At 46.6% G+C, this 22,297-nt stretch overlaps 2 protein-coding genes across 3 annotated transcripts in view; one reads left to right on the forward strand and one right to left on the reverse strand.

The window, feature by feature from the left end:
* Positions 1–22,297, reverse strand: part of Dock2 (dedicator of cytokinesis 2) — a 419,530-nt gene that overhangs the window by 93,622 nt on the left and 303,611 nt on the right. The window lies entirely within an intron of this gene.
* Positions 1–22,297, forward strand: part of Insyn2b (inhibitory synaptic factor family member 2B) — a 106,478-nt gene that overhangs the window by 1,673 nt on the left and 82,508 nt on the right. The gene's annotated exons all lie outside the window — the stretch shown is intronic.

Below are 22,297 nucleotides of genomic sequence, written 5' to 3' on the forward strand. Positions count from 1 at the left end.
CACAGTTTGAAACTAGGTCAAACGTGTAAAAATAAGTACAATCATCGCAGGCACTTGGCTGATGAGGGGCTACTTAACACTGTGAGTGGCCGGGCACATTTGCCACATAGGAAGGACCCTCCTAGCTATCCAAGACAATCCATTCTTTTAATTAATTCAGCCCATCACTACACTCAGAGGTCTCACACATCTGGGAGAGAACTGAAGCTTTGAGGGAAAACAGTCAGGGTCTCTTTACTATGTGCTGGCAAGAGAACAAGAGAAAACCAATCCCGTGTGAGCAATATATCAGATGACTTCAGTTCTGGTGGAACTCTCCCCAAATCATTACCCTGGCTCCTTTGCATTAAAAGCCACCTCCATTATCATATCATTATTGGAAATACTAATAGCTCTGCATACAACATTCAATTTAACCATTTCAACTTAGCAACCTTTAATGCAAACACACACACACACACACACACACACACACACACACACACACACACACACGCCAGAACTCTTGCAGTGCTGGAGTAAACCAAGGGCAAAGACAAAGCTATCATTTTGCTCTGTTTTGACGCACAAAATCGAGAAGGGGGTCTTGGCTGCTGGGAGGCATCCCCGCTCACCTGAGATTGGTGGGAGAGATGAGATCACAGAGGGAAGGAAACAGGCAACTTGAGGAGCTTGCTACCTAAATGCCAACACTACTATGAGATACCAGCTGGTGACACGTTGCTATAGTAACTTCAAATAATGTGCATGACCAAAATAAAATACAATATAGAGAGCACCAAGGAGAGGAGATGAAGGAAAGTTTGCGTACTGAGGGAGGCTCACAGAGAGATGAAAAGTTCTCTGGAAGGGCCATACTCTGGAGACTAAGAGTGGACAAATGCTGCTCTCAGGCTGCTTCTCTGCTCACCCCCATGTCTGCTCTGTGCTTATGTAACAGATTTTATTCTTGGATTAAACTAGTGCTGTCTGTATGGTGGATCCAGGACTGACTGGAGGTGGGAGGCTATGGTGTCAGGAAAAGCAAGGGCTCTGAAATCCATTCATCTTAGAGCTTTGTCAGGCCGCTGGGAGTTGTAATTTGGAACAATCTTTAGGGCGGCTGAGGTGTCGAGGGTGTTCTTTTATAGCAATGCCAAGTTTGGATACAGTGCTGGGCAGCGGGGGCTACAGCAGGGTGGCTGTGGTTATGCACCAAGGCGCTTACATCTAGTGCTTCCTGGATGCAGAGCAGGGCCTTGGAGCCAGGCAGCCACAGTTCTAATCTCAGCTATGTGCCCATGACCTTGAGCAGGGTCTTGTGTGCCTTGCTTGTCTAGTGTGTAAAAGAAGATTAAAAAAAAATCTCTATTTTATATGGAGAAGATAGGATTAATTTATATAAAGAACCTTGAGTGCAGAGGGCCTTCAGTAAGTGCCAGCTGCTATTATTATTATTATTATTATTATTATTATTATTGTCATACTGCTGACTGTGGTCCAGAAAACTACACAAATCAACCAGGTAAAATTTTCAGCCTGCTCAGAGGAAATTCCCAGCCTGCACTGGTAGACTGTACCATCTACCAGTGACAGTCTATAAACCTATTAACTGTCCCCATTACCTGCACTGGTAGACTGTACCATCTACCAGTGACAGTCTACAAACCTATTAACTGTCCCCATTACCTGCACTGGTAGACTGTACCATCTACCAGTGACAGTCTACAAACCTATTAATTGTTCTCCATTGCAACCTGGCGCCAGCAGGTGTGTGCCCTTCAACTCTGAGTGGCCTTTGGTGACCATGTCTCAAGTCCAGCTGCTCAGTGAACAGAGTGTATGCCTCTTGGAGCAAAGCAGGCTGGGAGCTTTCTTTTTCATGGCGACAGTTGCTGGAAGGTAGGAAAAGCGACTTTGGTGTGCAAATTGTTTAAAAACATGCTCTACCACTGTCTTTTTGGAAACCTTAATCCCTCAGTTGTCTGGATTTAGGAGGTGCCTGTCTTTGTGTGTCCTGAAACACCTTAGCTACCCAGAGGTCCTGCTGTGTGGTAGGTAAAGCCCGTTCCCTTCCTTCTTGGGGAAGTGAGCACACATCTGGGAGGCTTGGGTGATCTGTTCCCCATCAAAGGCAGAAATCTTGACAGAACAGAGAGGTGCCTCCTGGATGGCATGTCTCTGTGTGCATCCTAATACGGCTCTTTTTAGCATGATAACTCCAGGAGGACTAGAACCAGGCACCCCTGCCAGACACAGTGGGCATTAATGACAGATCGACTCTCTAGATATATCAGGACTAGAACTGTAGGTAGTGTCTCCTTAGACAACAGTCGTCACTGAAGGACTAGTTGGGGAGGCTCGGGAAGGCTGCTTTGAGTCAAGGCTAGAAAAGGAGCCTGTATTCCTCATACACTCTTCTCTGTATCAAACACCTCTGATCCTAGCTGGAGCATGGGCCTGCCTGTGAGATCACTTCAAATCTTCCAAAGAGAACAGTGGGGTATTTTGTGGCAAGGGAAAGTCGGAGGAAGGTAGATCCTACTCATTCATCCATCCCTTGTTCCCAAGACTATGTTCATCACCTCTCTGGACTTCTCAGCACACACAAGATAAGCTGTGTACCCATTTTATAGATGAAGAATGTGAGGGGCATGAAGCCAGATAACTTGTCTAGACAGACATTAAGTTTGCGCAATTGTAGAAATTAAAATCAGGGCAGTGTAGATTCCCAAACTTGTATTTTCACGGACCTGTATTTTCATACCACGCCTTCGTGTCAGCTCCACTCTGCAAAGAACTGTGTCCAAGCATTTGCTGCTGTATTGCTAGGCTCTAGAATGGAACCGGAATATTGCATAAATGTGATAAATACTAATAGAAAGTGGATTTATTACTGCATTCTCTATCTCTAAAGGAATGGTATGGGGACTCTCCTCCATAAACTGGAAAATTGGTTAGGTATTGTCTCCTTTGATTTAGCAGAGGCCAGAAATCTAAGAAGTTTTGTCCTATTTCTCACATTCTGCCAAGCCCGAGTGAGGTAACTCTTACACATTCTTTGATTCAACAAGTATTTCTTGAGCACCCACTGTGTGAGCACTCACTGTGTGCCAGGCATGGTTCTAGGTGCTGAGGCTACAATGTGAAGATTATCAATGGCATTTTTCTTGTGAAGCTCTCATTCCAGATGAGTGGAGCTAAATGATAGCCCCAGATGAGATGGGGCTAAACACACCTGAAATAAGCCAGCATATAAAACAATTGTAGACAGTAGTTTTTTCCACTAGGGAAATCCTAGAAGGCAATGGACAGGGACAGAATGCAAGGACACTTATTTTGGACTGGGGAGACAGTAGTGCATTCTTGGAGCTAACATCTGAGTGAGAATCTGAGTGATGAGAACAGCTGTGTAAGAAACTGGACTAGCATCATGGGCCAAGTGAAGAACAGAATCATGGGGATAGGCTGAGGGCATCTGAGAGACTGAGCAAAGGCCAGCACGGCCAGAAGCTATGGACAAGGAAGAATAAAATACTAAGTGATGTTAGAAAGACAGGCAGAGGCCAGCTCCCAAGGGTACATGGAGGTCAAGGGCAGGAGTCTGGCTTTTCTTCTTCTTGCAACGGAAGCTCTCCACCTGAGTTAAGAAGCTTGCTATCTGCCGCCAGCCCATCACCAAGGAGCCACTCAAATACTGTTTCTAGGGTCATGGGTTTGTAGAACACGTTAAATTATGCTTTGGTGTTGGCCCTACCTGGTGTCTGGCAGTGTCATGACTCCTGAGCCAGTGTTTGTCACTAATGATTACTTCACTGCCCAGGCTGGCCCGCCTGTGGGAGCACACGTGGACTCCAGTTTGACATCGATTGCGTTTGCCTTCAGATGCTGAGTCCTCGGTGCCCTGGTGTTCACTGCTGACTAAACAGAACAACTGCTCCTGTCTACTCCCAGTCTCCAGTTAAAACCATCTGAGACAGGGGGGGGACCGACCTGAGAGGCCAGCTTGCTGGGAAATGGGCTAATTAATTGGGATGATTCATTTTATTTTTTCCTAAACAGAAGATCATTTTTCTAACTTCATCCATGAAGGCATGGGCAGGGAGGGTCACAAATTTGATTGTGAGAACAGCTTCAGAAATAAAGCATTCTTCTCATTGTTCACACCAGTGACAGGTTTCCAAGTGTCATACTAAATGTCTTAGGAGGATCTCTAAGTCCTGGACAATAGGGTATAGTCCTCAGCTCACCCTGCCCCACATATCAAACCCGAAGTACTGATAGGGTTTTGAGTTTGGGGTACATATCCTAAGAAGTATTTCCACCTTCTCCTGTAAACATGTACGTCTAAGTTAAATGACTCAAAGGCATCCCCTCCGTGGGAAAAGGTGTCACAAAAGTCTATGAAATCCGAGGTGGGGGAACTGCAAACTAAATGACAACAGTGACTGCCATTTAAAGGACAATGTGCCAGGTACCACGGTAAATTCCATATTTCTCCATCTGTACAGACTGTTTCTAGAGTTATAGCAAGGAAAGAGAAGAATTAGAAGGAAGAGAAACCATTGCCCGTCAGACGCTTACGTGTCAGGTACAGCTGAGAAATATGTTGATGGTCAGAAGAGCCGTTCATGTATTTACTGTAGGCCAGCTGTTACACATGCTTTTCCTTGCCCACCAACTGTGATGGCTGATCTTGGCTGTTGACTAGACACAACCAGGAAGAGGGGACCCCAGCTGAGGAACTGCCTCTACCAACCAGCCTGTGGGCACGTCTACGCAGTATTTTCTTGATGATTAATGTAGGAGGACCCAGCCCACTAAGGGTGGTGCCATCCCTGGGTAGGTGGACCTGGGCTGTATGAGAAAGGTAACTGAATGTATGCCTGGAAGCAAGGCCTTCCTCCATGGCTGCTGCTTCATTTGATGCCTCCAGGTTCCTGGTTTGGTTTCCCTCGATGATGGACGATGAGGTGCAGTGCAAATAAACCCTTTCATCCCTGAGTCGGGTTTGGTCTGTGTTCTATCACAGAAACAGGAAAGCAGACTAAGATATGAGCATTTACTAGATGTTAATAATACTGTTTGTACCTTACAGATGAAGAAGTCAAGGAGCAGGGGGGGTGACAGAATTTTTCTAGACCAACTTGGCTCCAGAAACGCTTTTGCTTTCTTTTCTTAAGGAAAAAAAAACAGGACTATTGAAATAATAACTTATTGTAATTAAAATTAAACAATACCTCAAAACTCAATGAAGCAAACCAATGATATATTTCATCTTAGCGCTATTGTCAGATAACTCTTAAATATTAGGAAGCATCCTAGGCGTCCTCTGTGCTCCCGTAGGAATGGAAGGAGGGAGAAAGGGAGACATGAACACTCACATGCGCTTATGTAAGGTTGCACGGGAGGAGATGAAGGCAGGCAGACCAATCATAAGGGAAAACACAGCTACACAGACAGCCAGGTGCTCAACAACTATGCTACACTGCTTTAAGACTCTGATGATTGTAAGTCCCAGTGAGACTCCGTCATCTGCGCTGCTTTGGGCTCTTCACATAGGGAGAGGTCGCTTGTGTGACACCAATGCCACAGACTAGGAAACATCTGCTGTTCCCTATTGGTAGAATTGCTGGGGCAGCTTTTTTTGACATGCTCGGGAACTCTGGACAAGGTGCTTTGTCTCTTTAAGACCCTGTTTTCTCTTTGTGAATGTGGTTATGACGGCCAACTCTAGGACCGAGGTGAGGATGAAGTCAGAAGCCACAGGAAGAGGGTCCCCTAAAATGTCTCTCCCACTGTGCAGCCTTGGCTCCTTCCTGGTACCCCAGGAACAGTGAGTTGGCCTGTCCAAATTTGCTTCCATTTGGCTGGTAGAGGGTGATTTAAACCTCCCCATGGATCCAGGAGCTACACTGCAGATGAGAACTTACACAGTATCTCCTGCTTTTCCCTTGGCAAACCTTCATGATTAAAGGGACAGATGGTAGGCAGAGAGATACGCTCACAGGCAGCCAGGCCAGACTGGGTCAGAGTTTTCTAAACTGTGGATCAAAGGATTCCCTCTGTTAGTCCCCCATGCCTCCCGAGGACTGCAGAAGACTAAGAACTACCTCTTACATCTTACTTTAAACATCAAGCTCCACTCCTTAGCCTAGCCATTGCTAGTACCTCCTTCTAGCTATCGTTGCTGTCACAAGTGAGAAACAGGGTTGCTTCTACTGGGTAAAGGTTAGTGCTGATTAAACGCCCCGTAATGCATAGGACACCCCACAAAGCAAAGAGTGACCCAGTCCAAGATGGACCTACCATAATAGTTGAGACACTCTGGTCATGAGGACAAAGACACATGCGTTAGGATGCTGAATGAGAAGTGAGAAATGAGTGCTGGAGGTGACGTTGGCTCTGGGCTTTTAAGTGAGGACAGAAGTGGGTTAGAGATATTCAAGGGAACGTTCAAAGAAATGTAGATTTGAAGAATGGCAAGGTTGGGAGAGATTAAACTAAGTATGGGAAATGACATCTTAGATATATAACAGAAAATACTTTTCATCTTATAATTTGATTAATCTAATTGATTGGTGGTGACTGCCTAGAGAGTCATGTCGGGAATGATTTTAAGGCCAAGTCTTAGCTCAGCAGGAAAGACCGTGGTGATCGATTAGTGATGTCTGCCAGAGGCCGGCAAAGGGAGTTGATAGTACAAACACTGAGAAATTGCTGTCCCACTTTTAGACAGTGGAACAGAATGAGGACAGGGCAGAGGTGGAAATGAGCAAGGGGTTTTTGGTGCTGCAGAAGTTCACAGGGGGAGATTGTGAGAGATGTGGAAGGGTCTGGAATGGTAGGCTCTGGGTGGCAAAACTCAATCTGTAGGTAATGGGATGGCGTGCTGGCACCTGCCTACTGTGTTGCCTCTGGGCCAGCTCTGCTGACAAGGTAAAGGAAGCTACTCAAAGTCCTTGCTCCTCATTTCTATAAAGGGAGTGCTATTTCATCTGCTAACAGTGGCAGGATCATGAGGCTCTGGCTTTTATGAAGCTCATCCCAATGATGAAAACACCCCTATGAAGCCGAACTCGGGGGTGACTGAAAAGCTGACTCTGAGGGTTCGCAGTAATGAGTTCCTGCAAAGCCCTTTTAGATACAGCATGCCTGCACACGCCCAGGCTCAAGGAGGAGGGGGCAGGAGGGAGAGATGCCCATTCCTGAGCCTCCCAGGCCGGCTGACCCTGGCCCAAACACAGCTTTGCCAATCAACCCAAGCCTTCCTGTTGGGCTCTGGCTCCTCACGGGCAGGCTCCTTTCCTGGCATTGGCCTCCCTGCTCTGGATACTTATCCATTCATTCATTGCTTTGAAAGTTTTCAAATGACATCATACTAATTTACCGCCCCCCCCCATTTCACCCTCTTTTCACCTCTCCCCTCTTCAGTCACATTTGTCCCACGTCCCCGTCCTTCAGAACGGTGGCAGTGCCCCTGCCATCCCTGTCCTCTGCAGTCAGCCTTAGCTTAGCTGCCTGCAGACTCCTACTCCTGTCTCCATTAATAAGGGTGACACTGCAGCTTGGCATGGGCGCAAATACCCCCCTTCCCGCCCGCCCCGCCCTTTGCCTCGGAGCAGAAGGCTCCCTGACCACAGACCTGCATGGGAAGCTTCCTTCCTGCACCCAGCTCCCGTACCTGCGCTCCTCTCCACACTCAATTAAAGAAAAGGCAAGTGACACAATGAAAAATGTCATTGAGAGAGCTGGCCCGGGAGTACCCAGATATCAGATCAACATGACTAAAGCAGGCGATCTACTAATTCCATCTAGAAAAGAAAAAAGAAAAAAAAAGATCAGCTTTGTCTATCCTGACTTGTTCCGTAAATCCCTTGCCGACTCTCCTGCCCCAGCAGGCTGCAAAAATCCTGGCAGAAGTGCAATCGAAGTTAAAGCTTAGCGTTAGAGAAGTGTTGGAGCAAGGGTTTCTGGGACGCTATCCTGCAAACCAGCTTCTGTAATGTAGGTGAAGGAGACAGAGCCCCAAAAGGCTGGCTGCTTTGCTCCAACATCACACAGCCTCTGGAAGTGGCCGAGCTGAGACTAAAAGCCAGCTGTGTGAACATGTGGTTACACTGACTATACAACCCTCATCCACCCTCCAAATTGCAGACCCCTGACCCACCAAGCTCCCACCAACAAGATGACTGTTTTTGCCTGCCCCTGAGTCCAGTATCAGTCACAGGGGTGTCTTGATACCAACACAGAATTGAATTTAACCTGTAAATAAGTCTCATACTTGAAATGTATCTTATTTCCCTCCCTCACAATCTAGATTTTGAGGCTTAGGGCAGAACATGCTGCTGATGCACACTAACTTCACCTTTCAAAGCATTGAATAGGTGTCCCTGTGACCACTGGCTCCTGTTAAATCCATCACTCCCTGACCATCAAGTCAAAAACCAGACAGATGACTATGGACTTCCCTCTAGAGAATGGCAGTCATCTGAAAATGTATCTGAGAGGCAGGGAGCTGGGCAGTGGGATGAGCCACAGCCCACAGAAATGCTTTGTTTGACTGACCCCACTTTCTAAAAACACTGGCTCATAAGGCCAGCATGTGAATACCTGTAAAGACTGCATATGATACTCAGTTTTCTGTTTCTCCTGGGCATCAGAAAGTTTAGCAATATTGGGCTATGTTCCCCTAGCCCTGTGAGTTCCACCCTGCAGGGATGAAAGCTGCCTTTCCAGGTGGCTAACGCTACCTTATTCAGAGTGGCCAGCCCATCAAAGTGGGCATGGAACCTTTGGGTTTCTGTACGGCAAGCCCTATGTCCCAGAAAGCCCAGCAGTCATACCAGGACTGTTGGTCACCTCACCCAGTTATCTCATGTTGCCAGCCTGACCCCCTGTGAGCACTGCATATGTGATCCCTTCCCATGGTTGCTTCATGCTTATATGCCCCACACCCCACACTGGCATTCAAAGTTGCATGCCATCTGGATCCTGCTGCGTTTTTCTCTTTATTGTCTACTGTAGACTTCTCTTCCCTCCCTCTCTCCATGATCCAACAGCAGGAACAGCAGTCACTGAAGGATCCACACAGGTGTTTCTTCCTCCAGGAAGCCTTCATGGACTCCACCTGACTCTTTTGTCCCAACCAGGATAGTCTTACCCCTATACTGAGAGCTTCTCGTCCCTTCATTGATGTGTCACTAGTAACATAAAATTGAATAAGGAGCATAGATACAGCTAAGATTTGGGGATCACCAGTTCTGAGTCTAGCAATGACCACCCCTTTCCAAAAAACATAAAAATGCTGGCTGCACACCTTTGTAAATGACTATACCCCTATAATGAAGCATCCAACATAATTGACATCATGCTATAATTAAGACAATAAATGCTTACTCCACTGAATCAAGTCATCAATTACTCTCCAGCAGAGTGGGGTTAGAGGTTTGATTTGGGAATTTTAAAGGCCTTGCAACTTTAGAGTGTTATCTGCTGCATATTACCATTTCAAAGATTGGCAGCACATGAGGATAGGACCTTCCCTGTCTTTCTGAGGTCAAGTGATTATCTTCTGAGTACCCTTGGGTCTCCCAGAAGCCCATGGACCTCAGTTAGCAGGAGGACATGGTATGTCTCTACAAGGATGATGCTCACTGCTTCTTGTGTCCATTTTCCACCCAGAAGCCAGGTAGGCCACCACCTTAGCAAGCTGGTTGGAGCAAGGGATTGGCAGAGAGTAGAGTTCAAGAGGCTTGAGTCTAGTCCAAACATTGCCATCAACAAGCTGAGAAAACTTGGGCAAGTCTCTGCTGCACTACAGGCTTCAGTCTCATCTATAAAACCATCAACGGCTCCAGAACTCCAAATCCTAAATGTCTATAATGAGTGTATGACATGGGAAACTGAAAACTTTGATGCTCTCTTTTACTGCTTCCCTGGTTGACTTTGAGCTCTGAGATCATGGTTTCCAAACAGTATTTTACAACAGAATGCTGCACTATCCCTCTCTGTAGACACTGGGATATCGTAATGGTTAGCTTTAGTTATCAACTTGACATAACCTAGAATGGACTGGAAAGAGAGTCTCAGTGAGGTTTTGTCTACATTAAGTTGGCCTGTGGGCATGTACATGTGAGATTATCTTAATTAACTGATGTGGAGACATTCAGCCCACTGTGGGCTGCATCATTCCCTAGGCAGGGAGTCCTGGACTTCATGAGACTAGAAAAGTCAATATCACATAACAGAAACGAATCTAGGGCATATGTCTACTATTCCCTGAGTGACTGATGGGTGAGATCTTCATGGCAGTGAGTTCACCAAGCAAGAGTGAGCCAGGCTTATCCAACTTTTGGGCTAGCTGGCTATGAGATCTTAAGCAAGGCATATAATCCCGCACAACCCATTTCCTCATTTCTAAGAATCTTCAAACAATAAGTGATACAGTACAGGAGGGTTCCAGCTCCTTCCACTCCACTCACCAGTGTGGCCATCTACCACCAGCAGCAGAATTGCCCGAAAGCTCGTGAGAAATGCAGACTCTCAGGCACCAACCCTAACCTCAGGATCAGGGTCTCATCATATGACCTGCAGGTGGGTACTAGGCCCCTTGAAACTTGCACAGAACTGCTGAAGCACACAGTAGGTACTCAACAAATACAGTCTTTGTGAAGATTCTCCTCAGCCCTCTCCTTTCATTTGATAATCCTTAATGCTTTCACACTGTGTACAGGGCCAGGGGCATGGGCCTCTACCACAAGATTAGCACCCAGTAGGACTTCAGTAGACCTGTGGAGATTGAGTGAATGTATAGAAAGGGGAATCAGACCTGGCCCATTCTCTTAAACAATTAATGATCCAGGAAGAAATGAAGACAGAAGCTCTAATATCCAAAGCAGAGTAGGGCTGCTAGAAGGTAGGGACTCAGATTCACCTGCACACTTCTATGAACCAAACATAAACCAAGCAGTGGATAAACATTCTTCTTGACAATCTTTACAGCCACACCATGAAGTAGATGCCAGTATACATGCCTTTGCTAAGCAAGGAAATTTTGGCTCAAAGAGGTAAAGGTAGCTCGGCCCAAGCTGCTTTCAGCTAGTGCATACATTGTCAAAACTTAAAGACAGGCAGCCGCAGCAAGACCTTTCTGCAGGATGCCCTGGGGAGAGGAAGCACTAGGCATGATGACTTGACTTTGACCACAGGCCTCTCAAGGGCATTACCGTCTCTCCATGCTCAAGGGAGAGGTGGCAGGAGGCCCCACAAACGAGAGACTGGGTTGCTATTCCCAGCAGAAGAGCTCATCACAGGGCTGCCTGTTCCATGGGCCACTTGTCTGACACACTTCACTGCATCTGGCTGCCCCTGCCCAGGACTCTCTCCTGCACTTGGACATTTTACTTGCAAATACATGCAGCAGATGATGCCAGGCTTCACAATGACAAGTCCAGGCTACAGAGAGAAAGGCTGTGTGAACTTGGGAGTGGAAGCAAAGCCGCTTCCCCAAAACTGTGTGATGTGGACAAGCCTGGGAGTCCTAATCTAGGAGTCCTAAGCTCCAAGCTGAGAAGCAGTTGTGCACAGGACAGGCCCAAGGTCACCAGAGATAAAGGATGTTATATGGTTCCCCTGGGTCTCCCTCTCCAGATGGATGAGAGTAGAAAATCTGCATGGCAATCATGTTCCAGTCAATATAATTTCACCACTCAACATGAGGCGGTGGACGGCAGGGCCCCTGAAGGAAAGATCTATTTCTGCTTCAGCCTTGCTGACTTTCTCCTTCCGCGCTCTCTACTCTCATTCCTCCATTCCTACAGAGGTTGAGCATTTGTTCCCTTCCCCAGCAGCAGTTCTTTCAATGGGTTCCTCAAGCCCACACCATCAGCAACTATCTGGGTGCCTGTTTAGAATACACTTTCTCAGGTACCCCCTCACATTCACTCAATCTGAGCCTCTAGAGCAGGCTCTCTCCTGAAAACAGTGAGTAACAAGCCTAGTAGCAGTGGGGTCTCGGATGGATGCTCAAATTGAGACCGGGTGCCTAAGGGAGCTTCTGGGTTGGCATTAACAGTGAGCAGCCCCTATAAGGGAAAGAAAGAGGGACCAATGTGGCTGGTAAGGCCAGAAAGCATAATGATCCATGCTTGTAATCTCAGCAGGAGGATGGCTGCCAGATTGAGGCTAGCCTGGGCTACAGTGTAAGACCCTGTCTCAAAACAAACAAACAAACAAGACAAAAAAGACTCCCAAGATTTGGAGAGGGGTAGGAAGTGAGACTGGGAATAGTAAAGCCCTACTGTGTGCCAGTCCTCCTACCAAGAACTCATGACCTTGGCTCTGTGTGCAGTAGTACGAAAGTACCAAGAGTTAATGAATGAAAGCAGAGGGTTGAGGAGGTCGCACACAGAGACTACATTTTATTGAATACCCACTGTGTGCACCGGCAGTGTTCTTCAAACTTCAAGGGGCCTGGCACCCACCTGTGGGTCATATAGTGAGATTCTGATTCCTGAGGTCTAGGTTGGCACCCCAGAGTCTGCATTTTCCCTAAGTTCCCAGACGGTTCTACTGCTGCTGGTGGTGGACGGCCACAACTGGAGTAGAGGAAATCGGAACCTCCCTGCGCTGCCTCAGTGTTCGCAGATGCTCAGGAAATACAGAAACAGCAGTCCACAGAATTTCCTACATGTCAAGCTGCCTTTGACGTGCCTAAGAGAGGAATGTCCCTACCACAGCTAGTCCTTGAGCCCAGGCCTCCCTCATCAGTACCTGCTCTTGAGAATCTGCATATCTGGACAATGACAAGATCAGCAACAGCATGGTAGGGCTGATGAGAAGGCTGTCTATGAACACCACTGGGAGCAAAGTCTCCAGGGACTTTCATGTCCTCAGTGCAGGGAGGGCCAGATGAAAGTTTGAGACAGGTTCCTTGTCAATGTCAGCTAACTCAGGCCAGGGCTGGTGTGGGTTATATTTAATAGGATTTAAAGAAAATGAAATTTGTCATCTTCTAGCTCACCAAGGCAGGAGGCAAATTTATACCCACTACACACGGGCTCTTTTCAAGAGACTATGGCTGGGGCCTGGGGACACAAAGACAGCCCCATAGCCCACTTCTGTGTTGATTTGGTTTAAGGAACAAAAACATTGCTGTCTCCAGGGCAACCGTGTCCACTGATCTTCTTAGCTTCTGTAGGGGGTGGGGTAGGTTCCCTGAAGACCTTCCTTTATTCACCAACATTTTGGTAAGTTCTCACCCCCACGGACTCAGGCAAGCTGCAGCTGAGAACTTAGTACTCCTCCACCCACACCTGGGAGGACACAGTTCAGGCAGGGTTGGGGCTCATGAAGAGGGAATTCCACCTCTTCAGTCTGGCCCTCTACCTACTTTCACTTCTGCCACCCCAAAAGAAAGTACTGTCTTCTATCTTCCTTGACTCCTACACAAACACACACACACACACACACACACACACACACACACACACACACACACACATTCCCCCCACACCTCATATTTTTAAAGTCATTTCCCACCTTTGACTGTAGTGTTTTCCCACATGCCATCGCAACATCACAAGCAGTTGATATTGAGCCCCCAGAGATCAGGAATCATTACCCATATCTGCATTCCACTCCCATCATAGGACCTGATACAGGTAAGGCTTTCATAAATAGTTGCAGGATCCATCATGTGCACAGCCTCCCACTTGACAACTCCAGGTGTGTATCTTACAGGCGTCTGAGACTGCAGGTGCTTGCTTAGAATCCTTGATCTTCCTCTCTTTACTCCAGCCTCCCACCTGATTCTCTTTTATACTGTGCCAGTGGCAGCCCACCCTCCCTTCCCTTGGCCACCTGTATGGGAGACTTCAGGCACCTTTGACACTTTCTCTATCTGGCCAATCCATCTTGTGGCCGACTTCTTTCCAATTCCACCTCCAAAATATGGCTAGACTCTATTTCTGTCCACCCCAGGGTAGATCATCCAAGTGTCTCTCATGTACTGCAGCCATAGATAGCTCCAAGAGATGTTCCCACCTTGCTCCTGATTCTCAAAGAAGCAATCAGAGCTGATCTCACACACTGCTAAGCTCTATGCTCCTTCCTTTACCCAGTCACCATGAAACCTACTGTCCTTACCTGGCTTCTATCTGCCACTGTAGCTGTGGGACAAATGATTCGAATAGCCTCAACTTTTGATTCTTCCTGCTCAACCTTACAATTTTCTATCTCAGTACTCGTCCCAATCCTCAGTGAGGTATTTATTCATGCATCGGATTGTTTAGTGCTGGTCTCTTTCCTAGATGGAGCTCCTGAAGGGCTGCAAATGTGAGTGTTTAGCCCACCACTGCCTTCACGGCACCCAACACAGGCCCTGGATGTAAGACATACACAGTAAACGCCTTCTAAACGAACACATGCTTAAATTCTAAACATGAGGCTAAAAAGCCACGCTTACTCTCGCTCTGTTGTTAGTGCTGATTGGCTAGCAAAGGTGAGCCATTCCCCTGATGTGAGGCAAGAGTAGGCAATTCAATTTAATTCTTCTCAGTGTGGTACCAGTCGCTTCAATTACATTCAATTCATCTTAATTTAATTCCAAAAGCCTTCACAGACACCAAAGCTCTGACAGCCTTTATTCTAGAAGTAGAAACGTCACTGATGAAGACAATCCATTCTTTGCCCTGAGGAGGTGCCACCTTTATTTACTCACACTTCTGGCCTAGGACGGGTGTAGGACACATGTTTGATCTAGCCCACACATACAAGCCTGCAAACAGGTAACTGGTCAACCTAAACTGGCTCTCAAGGCATCACTCATTGACAGGTGTGTTTCTCAAGGTAGCTGCAGAGGTTCAACACAGCACACTACCAACAACAGTGACTAAGGACATGGGGGTCAAGGGTGCAGAGTCCTGTGTCTGCCCTTTTATGACTGGTGAGGCCAGAAATTGTGACTGAAGTCCTCTAGCCCACCTTTCAAATCTGTTAAAGGGCTTCATGATTATTTTACTAATTGCCCCTATTTTTTCACTTCATCTTCAAAATATGAGATTTAAGAGCACTCACTTCGTCGAGTATGTGAAATGACAGACAGCTGAAAACACATAGTGGATTACCAATGGCCTGAAGTGGTTGTGTTGACTACCAGAAGCAGTATCAGGGAATGCAGCCATCCTAACCAAGCAGACAGAAACAGCAGAGGGTCTGGCTGAGTTCTCTGGCAACCAAGGCATACGGGGGGGGGGGGGGGGGAGGAAAGAAAGAAAATATACCAGCTTAAACAGTTTTAATTTTCTGGCATGGAAAGTATGCACAGCTTTCTAAGGAGGCTACATTACTTTCTCTGGTACAATCGTAGCCTGGCAGGAATTTATCATGAGTCCTTATGAAAGGACTTGGAGAGGCAGAGTAGACCTTGCCTTAATCAGTTTCACATAACAACAAATGCTACTCGGTCTGATGCTCCCCCCTCATCCACCCTCAATAAAGGCGAGTCTTTGAGGGGAGGCAGTCTGCCTTCTGAAGAGTAGCTTCATGCTGGGCTTAGTTTACCAATTTACTTTTCTTTAGATCACAGTGGTAACTGCACAGCCACTTACTAGGAGACTCAGTAATCTAAGCTGCATCTGCTTCTTCCTTTCCTGGATGAGTTTCTTTTGCATTCTACCCATGCTCCATGGTCTTTGTTCTATAGTTCTGGACCATTCTAAAACACTCCAGATCTTTATGGATTGTGATGACTTGTGTGTGATTTCAAACGCAATCAGTAGCCCAGGCTGGCCTTGAACCTACATCCTCCTGCTTCAGCCTTCTAAGAGCTGGAACTATAATTCTGTGCTATAAGGTCCAGGTTCTACCATAACTCTTAAGAGGTGCAAAGCATAACCAAGGTGTTGTGTTAATAAAATGTTGGCACAAGGAACTTGTGGGACCCCAAAACTGCAGGAGCTTTCTATGGGGTTTCATTCCAATACCCATCCTTATAGTATCCCAATTAAAGGCACAATGGCCTCTGTTCAAATGACTTCAGAAAGAGAGAAAAATGCTACCTTCCCCTGGTGCTCTGACAGAGATGTGAGAAAGTTTTCTTATGTTTGGCCTTAAACTTCTCACGATGTGAAGACATTGAACAACTACTGCTTCTGTAGGGTGATATAAATGCCCCAAAATAGGATTTCTACTTGCCAGAATATTCTGAAATAATACTAAGTTTTCATTTGTTGCTTCTGTCCAGCCCTTGGCTTTAATACATTAGAAGTCAGGAATCTGTTAGTGAGAGCCGTTTGCCTAGGATTCTAAGCCATGTCATCCCTTACCGAGCCTGCCCCAGCTGCTAATGACAGTGAGCCACAGAGCCTGCTGGATGCCCCCACTGCCTTAAGTAGTTTTAGTAAAACAGAAGCGCTAAGAGGTGAGGGTCCTTTCCCCCAGTCAATTATAAGGATGACTGGATGGCTGATGGATGACGTGTCTGCCGCCTGCATGGCCTCTCTATTCCGGCCGTCCTTGCCACTCTGTCTTTTCTCCAGGCCTTACTTACCAATCTTTAAAAGAGCTCTGTGACTAACACTGAATATTAAAATAGGACATTGTTCTCATAAAATCAATATTTAAACCACATGCTACTAATTCATACCAAAGGGAGAAAAGGGCCCTTCTCTTCCCTCTATTTTAACCCTAGGGGGAAGGGCTACTGTGGCGAAGATAAGCGCCCTGCATGTAAGGGAAAGCTGTAATTTGAATATGTGCGCAGGTTCTCAAGGGGAACATTCTACCCCACCAGCAAGTGTTATTCCAACGATGGGTTTCCTGACTTGGCACGTGCCCCCCCTCTTGTTTTGTCCACCTCTGGGGCTTTTCACTCCCATAGGAACCTGAGTTTAGCATGGAGAAGGGGGAAGAAAAGGCAATCTCTAAAGAGTTTGGGAGCGGGTAATCAGGGAGCTTTCTTCTACAGTGTGAAGTTTCTAGATTCTCCCTGTGTCCCACTCCCTCAGACCACTCCTCACTTCCTTCCCAGCCGCAGAGCAGAAGATTGCATCGAGTAACATCTGGGCCTTTGCCTTCTGCGGGCTTATGGCAGTAGGTGTCACAGAGGCATACAGGTCTGCTCTGTCCTTGCAGGCAGCACACCCATGGTACATTTTCAAGGGCCCACTGCACTTGCTCTTTAACACCCAGCATGGCAGCATCCCCGTGGAAAGGAACTGGGAGCACCCTGCAGGTTCTGTGCTCCCTCAGCATGCCTTCCCACCCCTGACCTCCCCTGCTGAGCTCTGCAGGCACACAGGCTTGCTTAGGGAACCAGCAGGGCCTGCATGGAGCATTGGGCCCGGGAGGGAGGTCAGCAACACTAAGAGGAACTGAGAGCAGCCTTGGGGCATGAGCAACAGATCTGCACCCCCAAGGAAAACCCCTCACCCAAGAGCAGAGCGCTGTGTGTGTGTGTGTGTGCGTGTGTGTGTGTGTGTGTGTGTGTGTGTGTGTGTGTGTGGCTCGAATGGGACCCTTTTGTATTTCTCAGTCTTTCCTGAGCACTCAAAACTTCCACAGGCAGGAATGAGGGGCTTCCACAGTGTCAGAATGAAAGAAGCCCACAGCCAGGGGTCCCCTTCTGCCTGTGACCTTGGGTACTTCCTGACACCTCTAAGCCAGTTTTCTCTCTCTTCCAATGGAGACAGTTACCCTTACTCTCATAGAATATTTATTGCAAAGGGCAAAATAGGAGTCTTGGGTGGAAATAATGATGAGAGGAATAAATAGTACTTGAGCGCTGTGTTTCAGGCAGAATGCTAAATGCTCTGTGTAGTTTGTCCCATTTGGTCCTCACGACAATTCTGCAAGGTAGAAACTCTCCCCATTTATGGATACAGAAACTGAGGCTCAGAGCAATTATGTAACTCGATGAAGGCCACACAGCCGACTAGTAGAGTGCAATAGTGCCTGTTATCACTTCCTTGTTCCCTCCTCATTATTTATCCATGCCTCCTCCATACTGGCCATGCAGAAGCCAATCACGTAGCCTCAGGACACTTAGTCTTGTTACTGTAATACACAATATCCAGAATCATAGAAGCCGAATCAATTCCAAATCCCACTGAACCCCAAGTTTGGCTCTAAACTGAACCTCTGGGACAATGCTGCCCCTGTGGCTTTACCTGGTGATAGTGATTGAGACATTGCCAAGGAAAGACAGCATGGACTCAGGTGGTCCCTCCAGGGATGGGACCTAGATGCATTTGCCAGGGAAGAATGGTGTATGTGTTTTCCTTATATCTGAAGCACTCCTAGACTTCCAGATCAGAAAGGAACCTTGAGAAAGGATAGAACCGTTTCTCCACCTCTGACAAATACCACATCTGAACCCTTCTTTGCAAGAAAGATGTAGCTAGGGAAACATGTTTTAAAAACCTGGTCAGACAAAGTCTGTATTTACAAACAGGTGAACTTAAGGGCATTCCTGTGCCCTTAGAGATGGAGCCTTCTGCTGCATCTTAAATGGGATTGATTTAATGAGTTTTCTTAGCACACAGCTTTTCAGGAATGTGAAACACCCCTGCCCCTGGCATCGTTGGCTTTCAGAAAGGTAAACTGTGCCTTCTTTCCCATTCTGTTTTGTGTTTATACCTCTAAAAGAAACTCTGTGGCAGTCCTTCCTTAGATCTGGCTTGCACTGCACTGCGCCCGTGATACCTAAGTCATGTTAGTGATTTTTCTTCCTCCTAACACAAACCAAGAGAGGCACTGGGTAGCAGGAGAGGCAGAGTAGATATTCCCAGATCCGCGGCAGCTCCTTGGTTAATAGTATCACTTGAGGGTAAAGCTTGGCATCATTGCCTTGAATCTTTCTAGCTACTTCCAGGGTCTCAGGCTGTCTACAAATCCTCTTCTTGAAGACACTCAAAAGGGGACCGTTAAGTGGCACTAAGCTGTTCCGTGTTTGCTGAACCAGGATGACCTTCAGGTCAGGTTCCTGCCCTCGCTGCCCAGAGCAGGAAGCTCAGAAGCAGAGAATTACCAAGACTTGACGGATGGAATGAAGCAAACTTGTGGCAGAAGCAGAAGGATCGGCCAGATGAAAGGCCCTGGCACACCCTTCCCTTCCCAGTCTAATGTCCTGCTAGTCATTCCTGAGGTTCGGAGCTATGTTTTGGCCTTCTGTGGAGTCCCGTGACAGATGCAGTTGCCCAGTGCTGCTTGGCCTTTTCAGGTTGAGCACCAATTTCGCCACTGGTTTCTGGCTTGACCACTCTGACCTTGAATCAGGAAAAGGAGCAGAGTCTGTGTGGCCTCTGCTGCACCAACTACTGTGCTCTTCAGGGTCCCTTCCCTTCCTTTCCCTCCCCTCCCTTCCTTTTTTCATCTTATCTTCTTTCCCTGTTTCTCTTCTCTTCCGTGAGTGTGTGTGTGTGTGTGTGTGTGTGTGTGTGTGTGTGTGTGTGTGTGTTTGAGACATGTGAGTGCAGGTGTGCACATATCTGTACAGATGTAGAAATCAGAGGACAACTTTTAGGATTCAGAGGTTCTCTCCCTCCGCTTTGTTTTGAGGCAGTGTCTCTCTTATTTCCACCTCTCTATACTTTCCACGTTAGTTGGCCTACAAGCTTCAAGGCCTCACCGCCCATCTCATCATAGGAACGCTGGGATCTCAGATGCACCTCACAACATCCAGCTCTTTGTGGGTTTGAAGACTGAACTAAGGTTGCTAGGCTTTCATGGAAAGCACTTCTATTCAGTGAGACCAAGGCATGCTTTCTTGGTGCCCATCCTTCAGATGAAGAAGCTGAGTCTCAGAGAGGTTAGCCAATGGCCCTATGTTCCACAGCATAAGGTGACAATGAATGCAATTTGTCATTCTCCTCTTACCTCTTATGTGATCTTGAATTATTCAGTCTCCCGATCCTTAGTGACTGGGGAGGGGCACAAGATAGCAAAAAATTAAAAAAAAAAAAAAAGTACCTTATTGTCCTAATGACCAAGAAAAGGCCATTTCACCAACTCAAAGATATAAGGCCGAAGCCTCATGCTGGAGATGAGGAATGCTCACGACTGACATGTCTACAGTCCAGATCCTTCATCTTCTTCCTCCTTCCTTTCTTAAATATTTGAGCATGGCACATGGTAGGTACTCAGAAATAGCCTGAGCCCATATCTTTCCTACTGACAGGAAAGGCCTTTCACCCTCTGAACATGCCTTGGACTTCCCAGATGACCACTGAACCCCGTGAGTCTGAGTAGGGGACACCCATCTACTACACCACCACACTGACACGGCCTTGCTATGATGGCAGCAGCCTGGTGCTCTCACGTTTCTTGGGGTGGCTGAGAAACGTCTGAGCTCTCTGTCCTTCCAAGATCATTCTCCGCATGCCCTGTCGCTGCGTTGTTCAGGAGGGCACCGAGGTGGCAGCTCTGTCCAGGTCTGCTCTTCGCGGTCTGAGCGCGGCCACTGCTCTTGGTTATTACACTCTCCTCCTAGTGGAGCGGCCAGGCTGCCCGAGATGATAGCTCATGCCCCCGTTGACGGAGGTCTGGTGAGGAAGGACACCTGCCTGCATTTTACACACAGCCCAGCTAGCACTCAAACAACTGTTGATTCTCCCCTGCAGTTGCCCCACAGCTGAGCCATGGGGGCCTCCCGAGGTTTCTTGTGGCTGTCTGTTTTGAGCAATTGCTCCCCAAACCTTTGCAAACCAGTCCTTACAGATCCTTTATGGTGCGAGGTGACTGGAGATGGCTCAGTGGCTAAAAGATATGTAGTGCTCTTGCGGAGGACCTGAATTTGGGTGCATCGCGGTTGCCTGTAATATATATATATATATATATATATATATATATATATATATATATATATATATATATATATATATTACAGATATATATGGGTCTGGGAGTACTCAGATTGCTACATTTGGGAAACAAAATTATTCTTTGGGCAAGTCATTCACCACCTTAGACCCCAAAGTCCCCACATAAAGTAGAAGAAACGTCTCCATTCCATTCATAGTTGGATTTGATGGTCCATTCTACATGTAATCCTGCCTGGCTCTGCTGAGCCCTGGCTGTGGGGAAAGTGGCCAGAGGGGTTTTCTAAACTGTCTGCATCTATTTCCTGAAATTTTAAGACAAAAAAATTTTGCTTCAAATATAAAAAAGAGAAAATTGTAAAATCAAAATGAATAAATGTTTAATTAAATATCTACATAATGGGATGTTACATAAACAACATTAATTGTTAAATTTGGTAGCCATAAAAATTTCATTATATTTGAAAACAATTTGTTCCCTTGAATTGCTCCCTCTGAAAGGATTTTTTTCAAATGTGTCCTGTGATTGCTGAGGGCTCACAGCCCTACTTTACTCTTTGCCAAATGCTTTCAAAAGCCAAACCATAAAATTCCCTTTTAAATGTATTACAGCTAAAATTGTTAGCGTGGAATGTGGGTGGCTTGCAATATACTTGGTGAGAAGTAGGGTTAAAATCTCTAAAAGTATGAGTGGTGGTGAGAGGCGGCCGAGAGATGGCTCAGTGACTAAGATACGTAGTGCTCTTGCAGAGGACCTGAATTTGGGCACATCACAGCTGCCTGTAATTTCTGCTCCAGGGAACCCAACACCCTCTTCTGGCTTCCAAAGGGATTGCATTCACATGTGCAAACCTACACACAGACACGCACAAGAAATAAAGTAAAAATAAAAACAAAATCGATACTTAATGAAGCAGTTATTCTGTGCTGGGATCCTGTCAAGCCTTTTGTGTGCATGAGCTTGTCCAATCCTGGAGATAATCTTGAATATACAGTTACATTTGAGCACCCATGCTGGCATCTATTACATCCACAAACTCAACCCTCATGAATCATAACTATTTTATAACAGTGTCTACATGACATGCATGTGCACTTTTCGGGTCATTGTTCCCTGAACAATGTAGTACAGCCGATCTGTACAGGCTTTACATTGTATTAAGTATTTTAAGTGCTCTGGAAGTGACTTAAAGAACAAGAGACTGTGTACGGGTTATTTAAGGGACTTGACCATCTGTGGGTTTTGGTATCTGCCAAGGGATCTGCAGTGCCCGAGATGCAAGAGACCACTGCACTATTCTCATTTTACAGGCAAGAAAAAGAATTCAAATGTCAGTCATCTTTCCAAAGACATGTGATAGCAAGCCATAGTCAGAATTGAAATCAATGACTTCAGGCTCATGCTCCTAGTGACCTTACCAGATAAGATGCCTGACAACCCTGGATATTTCCAGAAGAGAAAATAAATCCTGGCAGGCTGAAAGGAAGGGATATACACG

The sequence above is a fragment of the Peromyscus californicus genome, unplaced genomic scaffold (assembly GCF_007827085.1).
Source record: "Peromyscus californicus insignis strain IS unplaced genomic scaffold, ASM782708v3 Scaffold_3__1_contigs__length_106647218, whole genome shotgun sequence".
NCBI classification, from domain to species: Eukaryota; Metazoa; Chordata; class Mammalia; order Rodentia; family Cricetidae; genus Peromyscus; species Peromyscus californicus.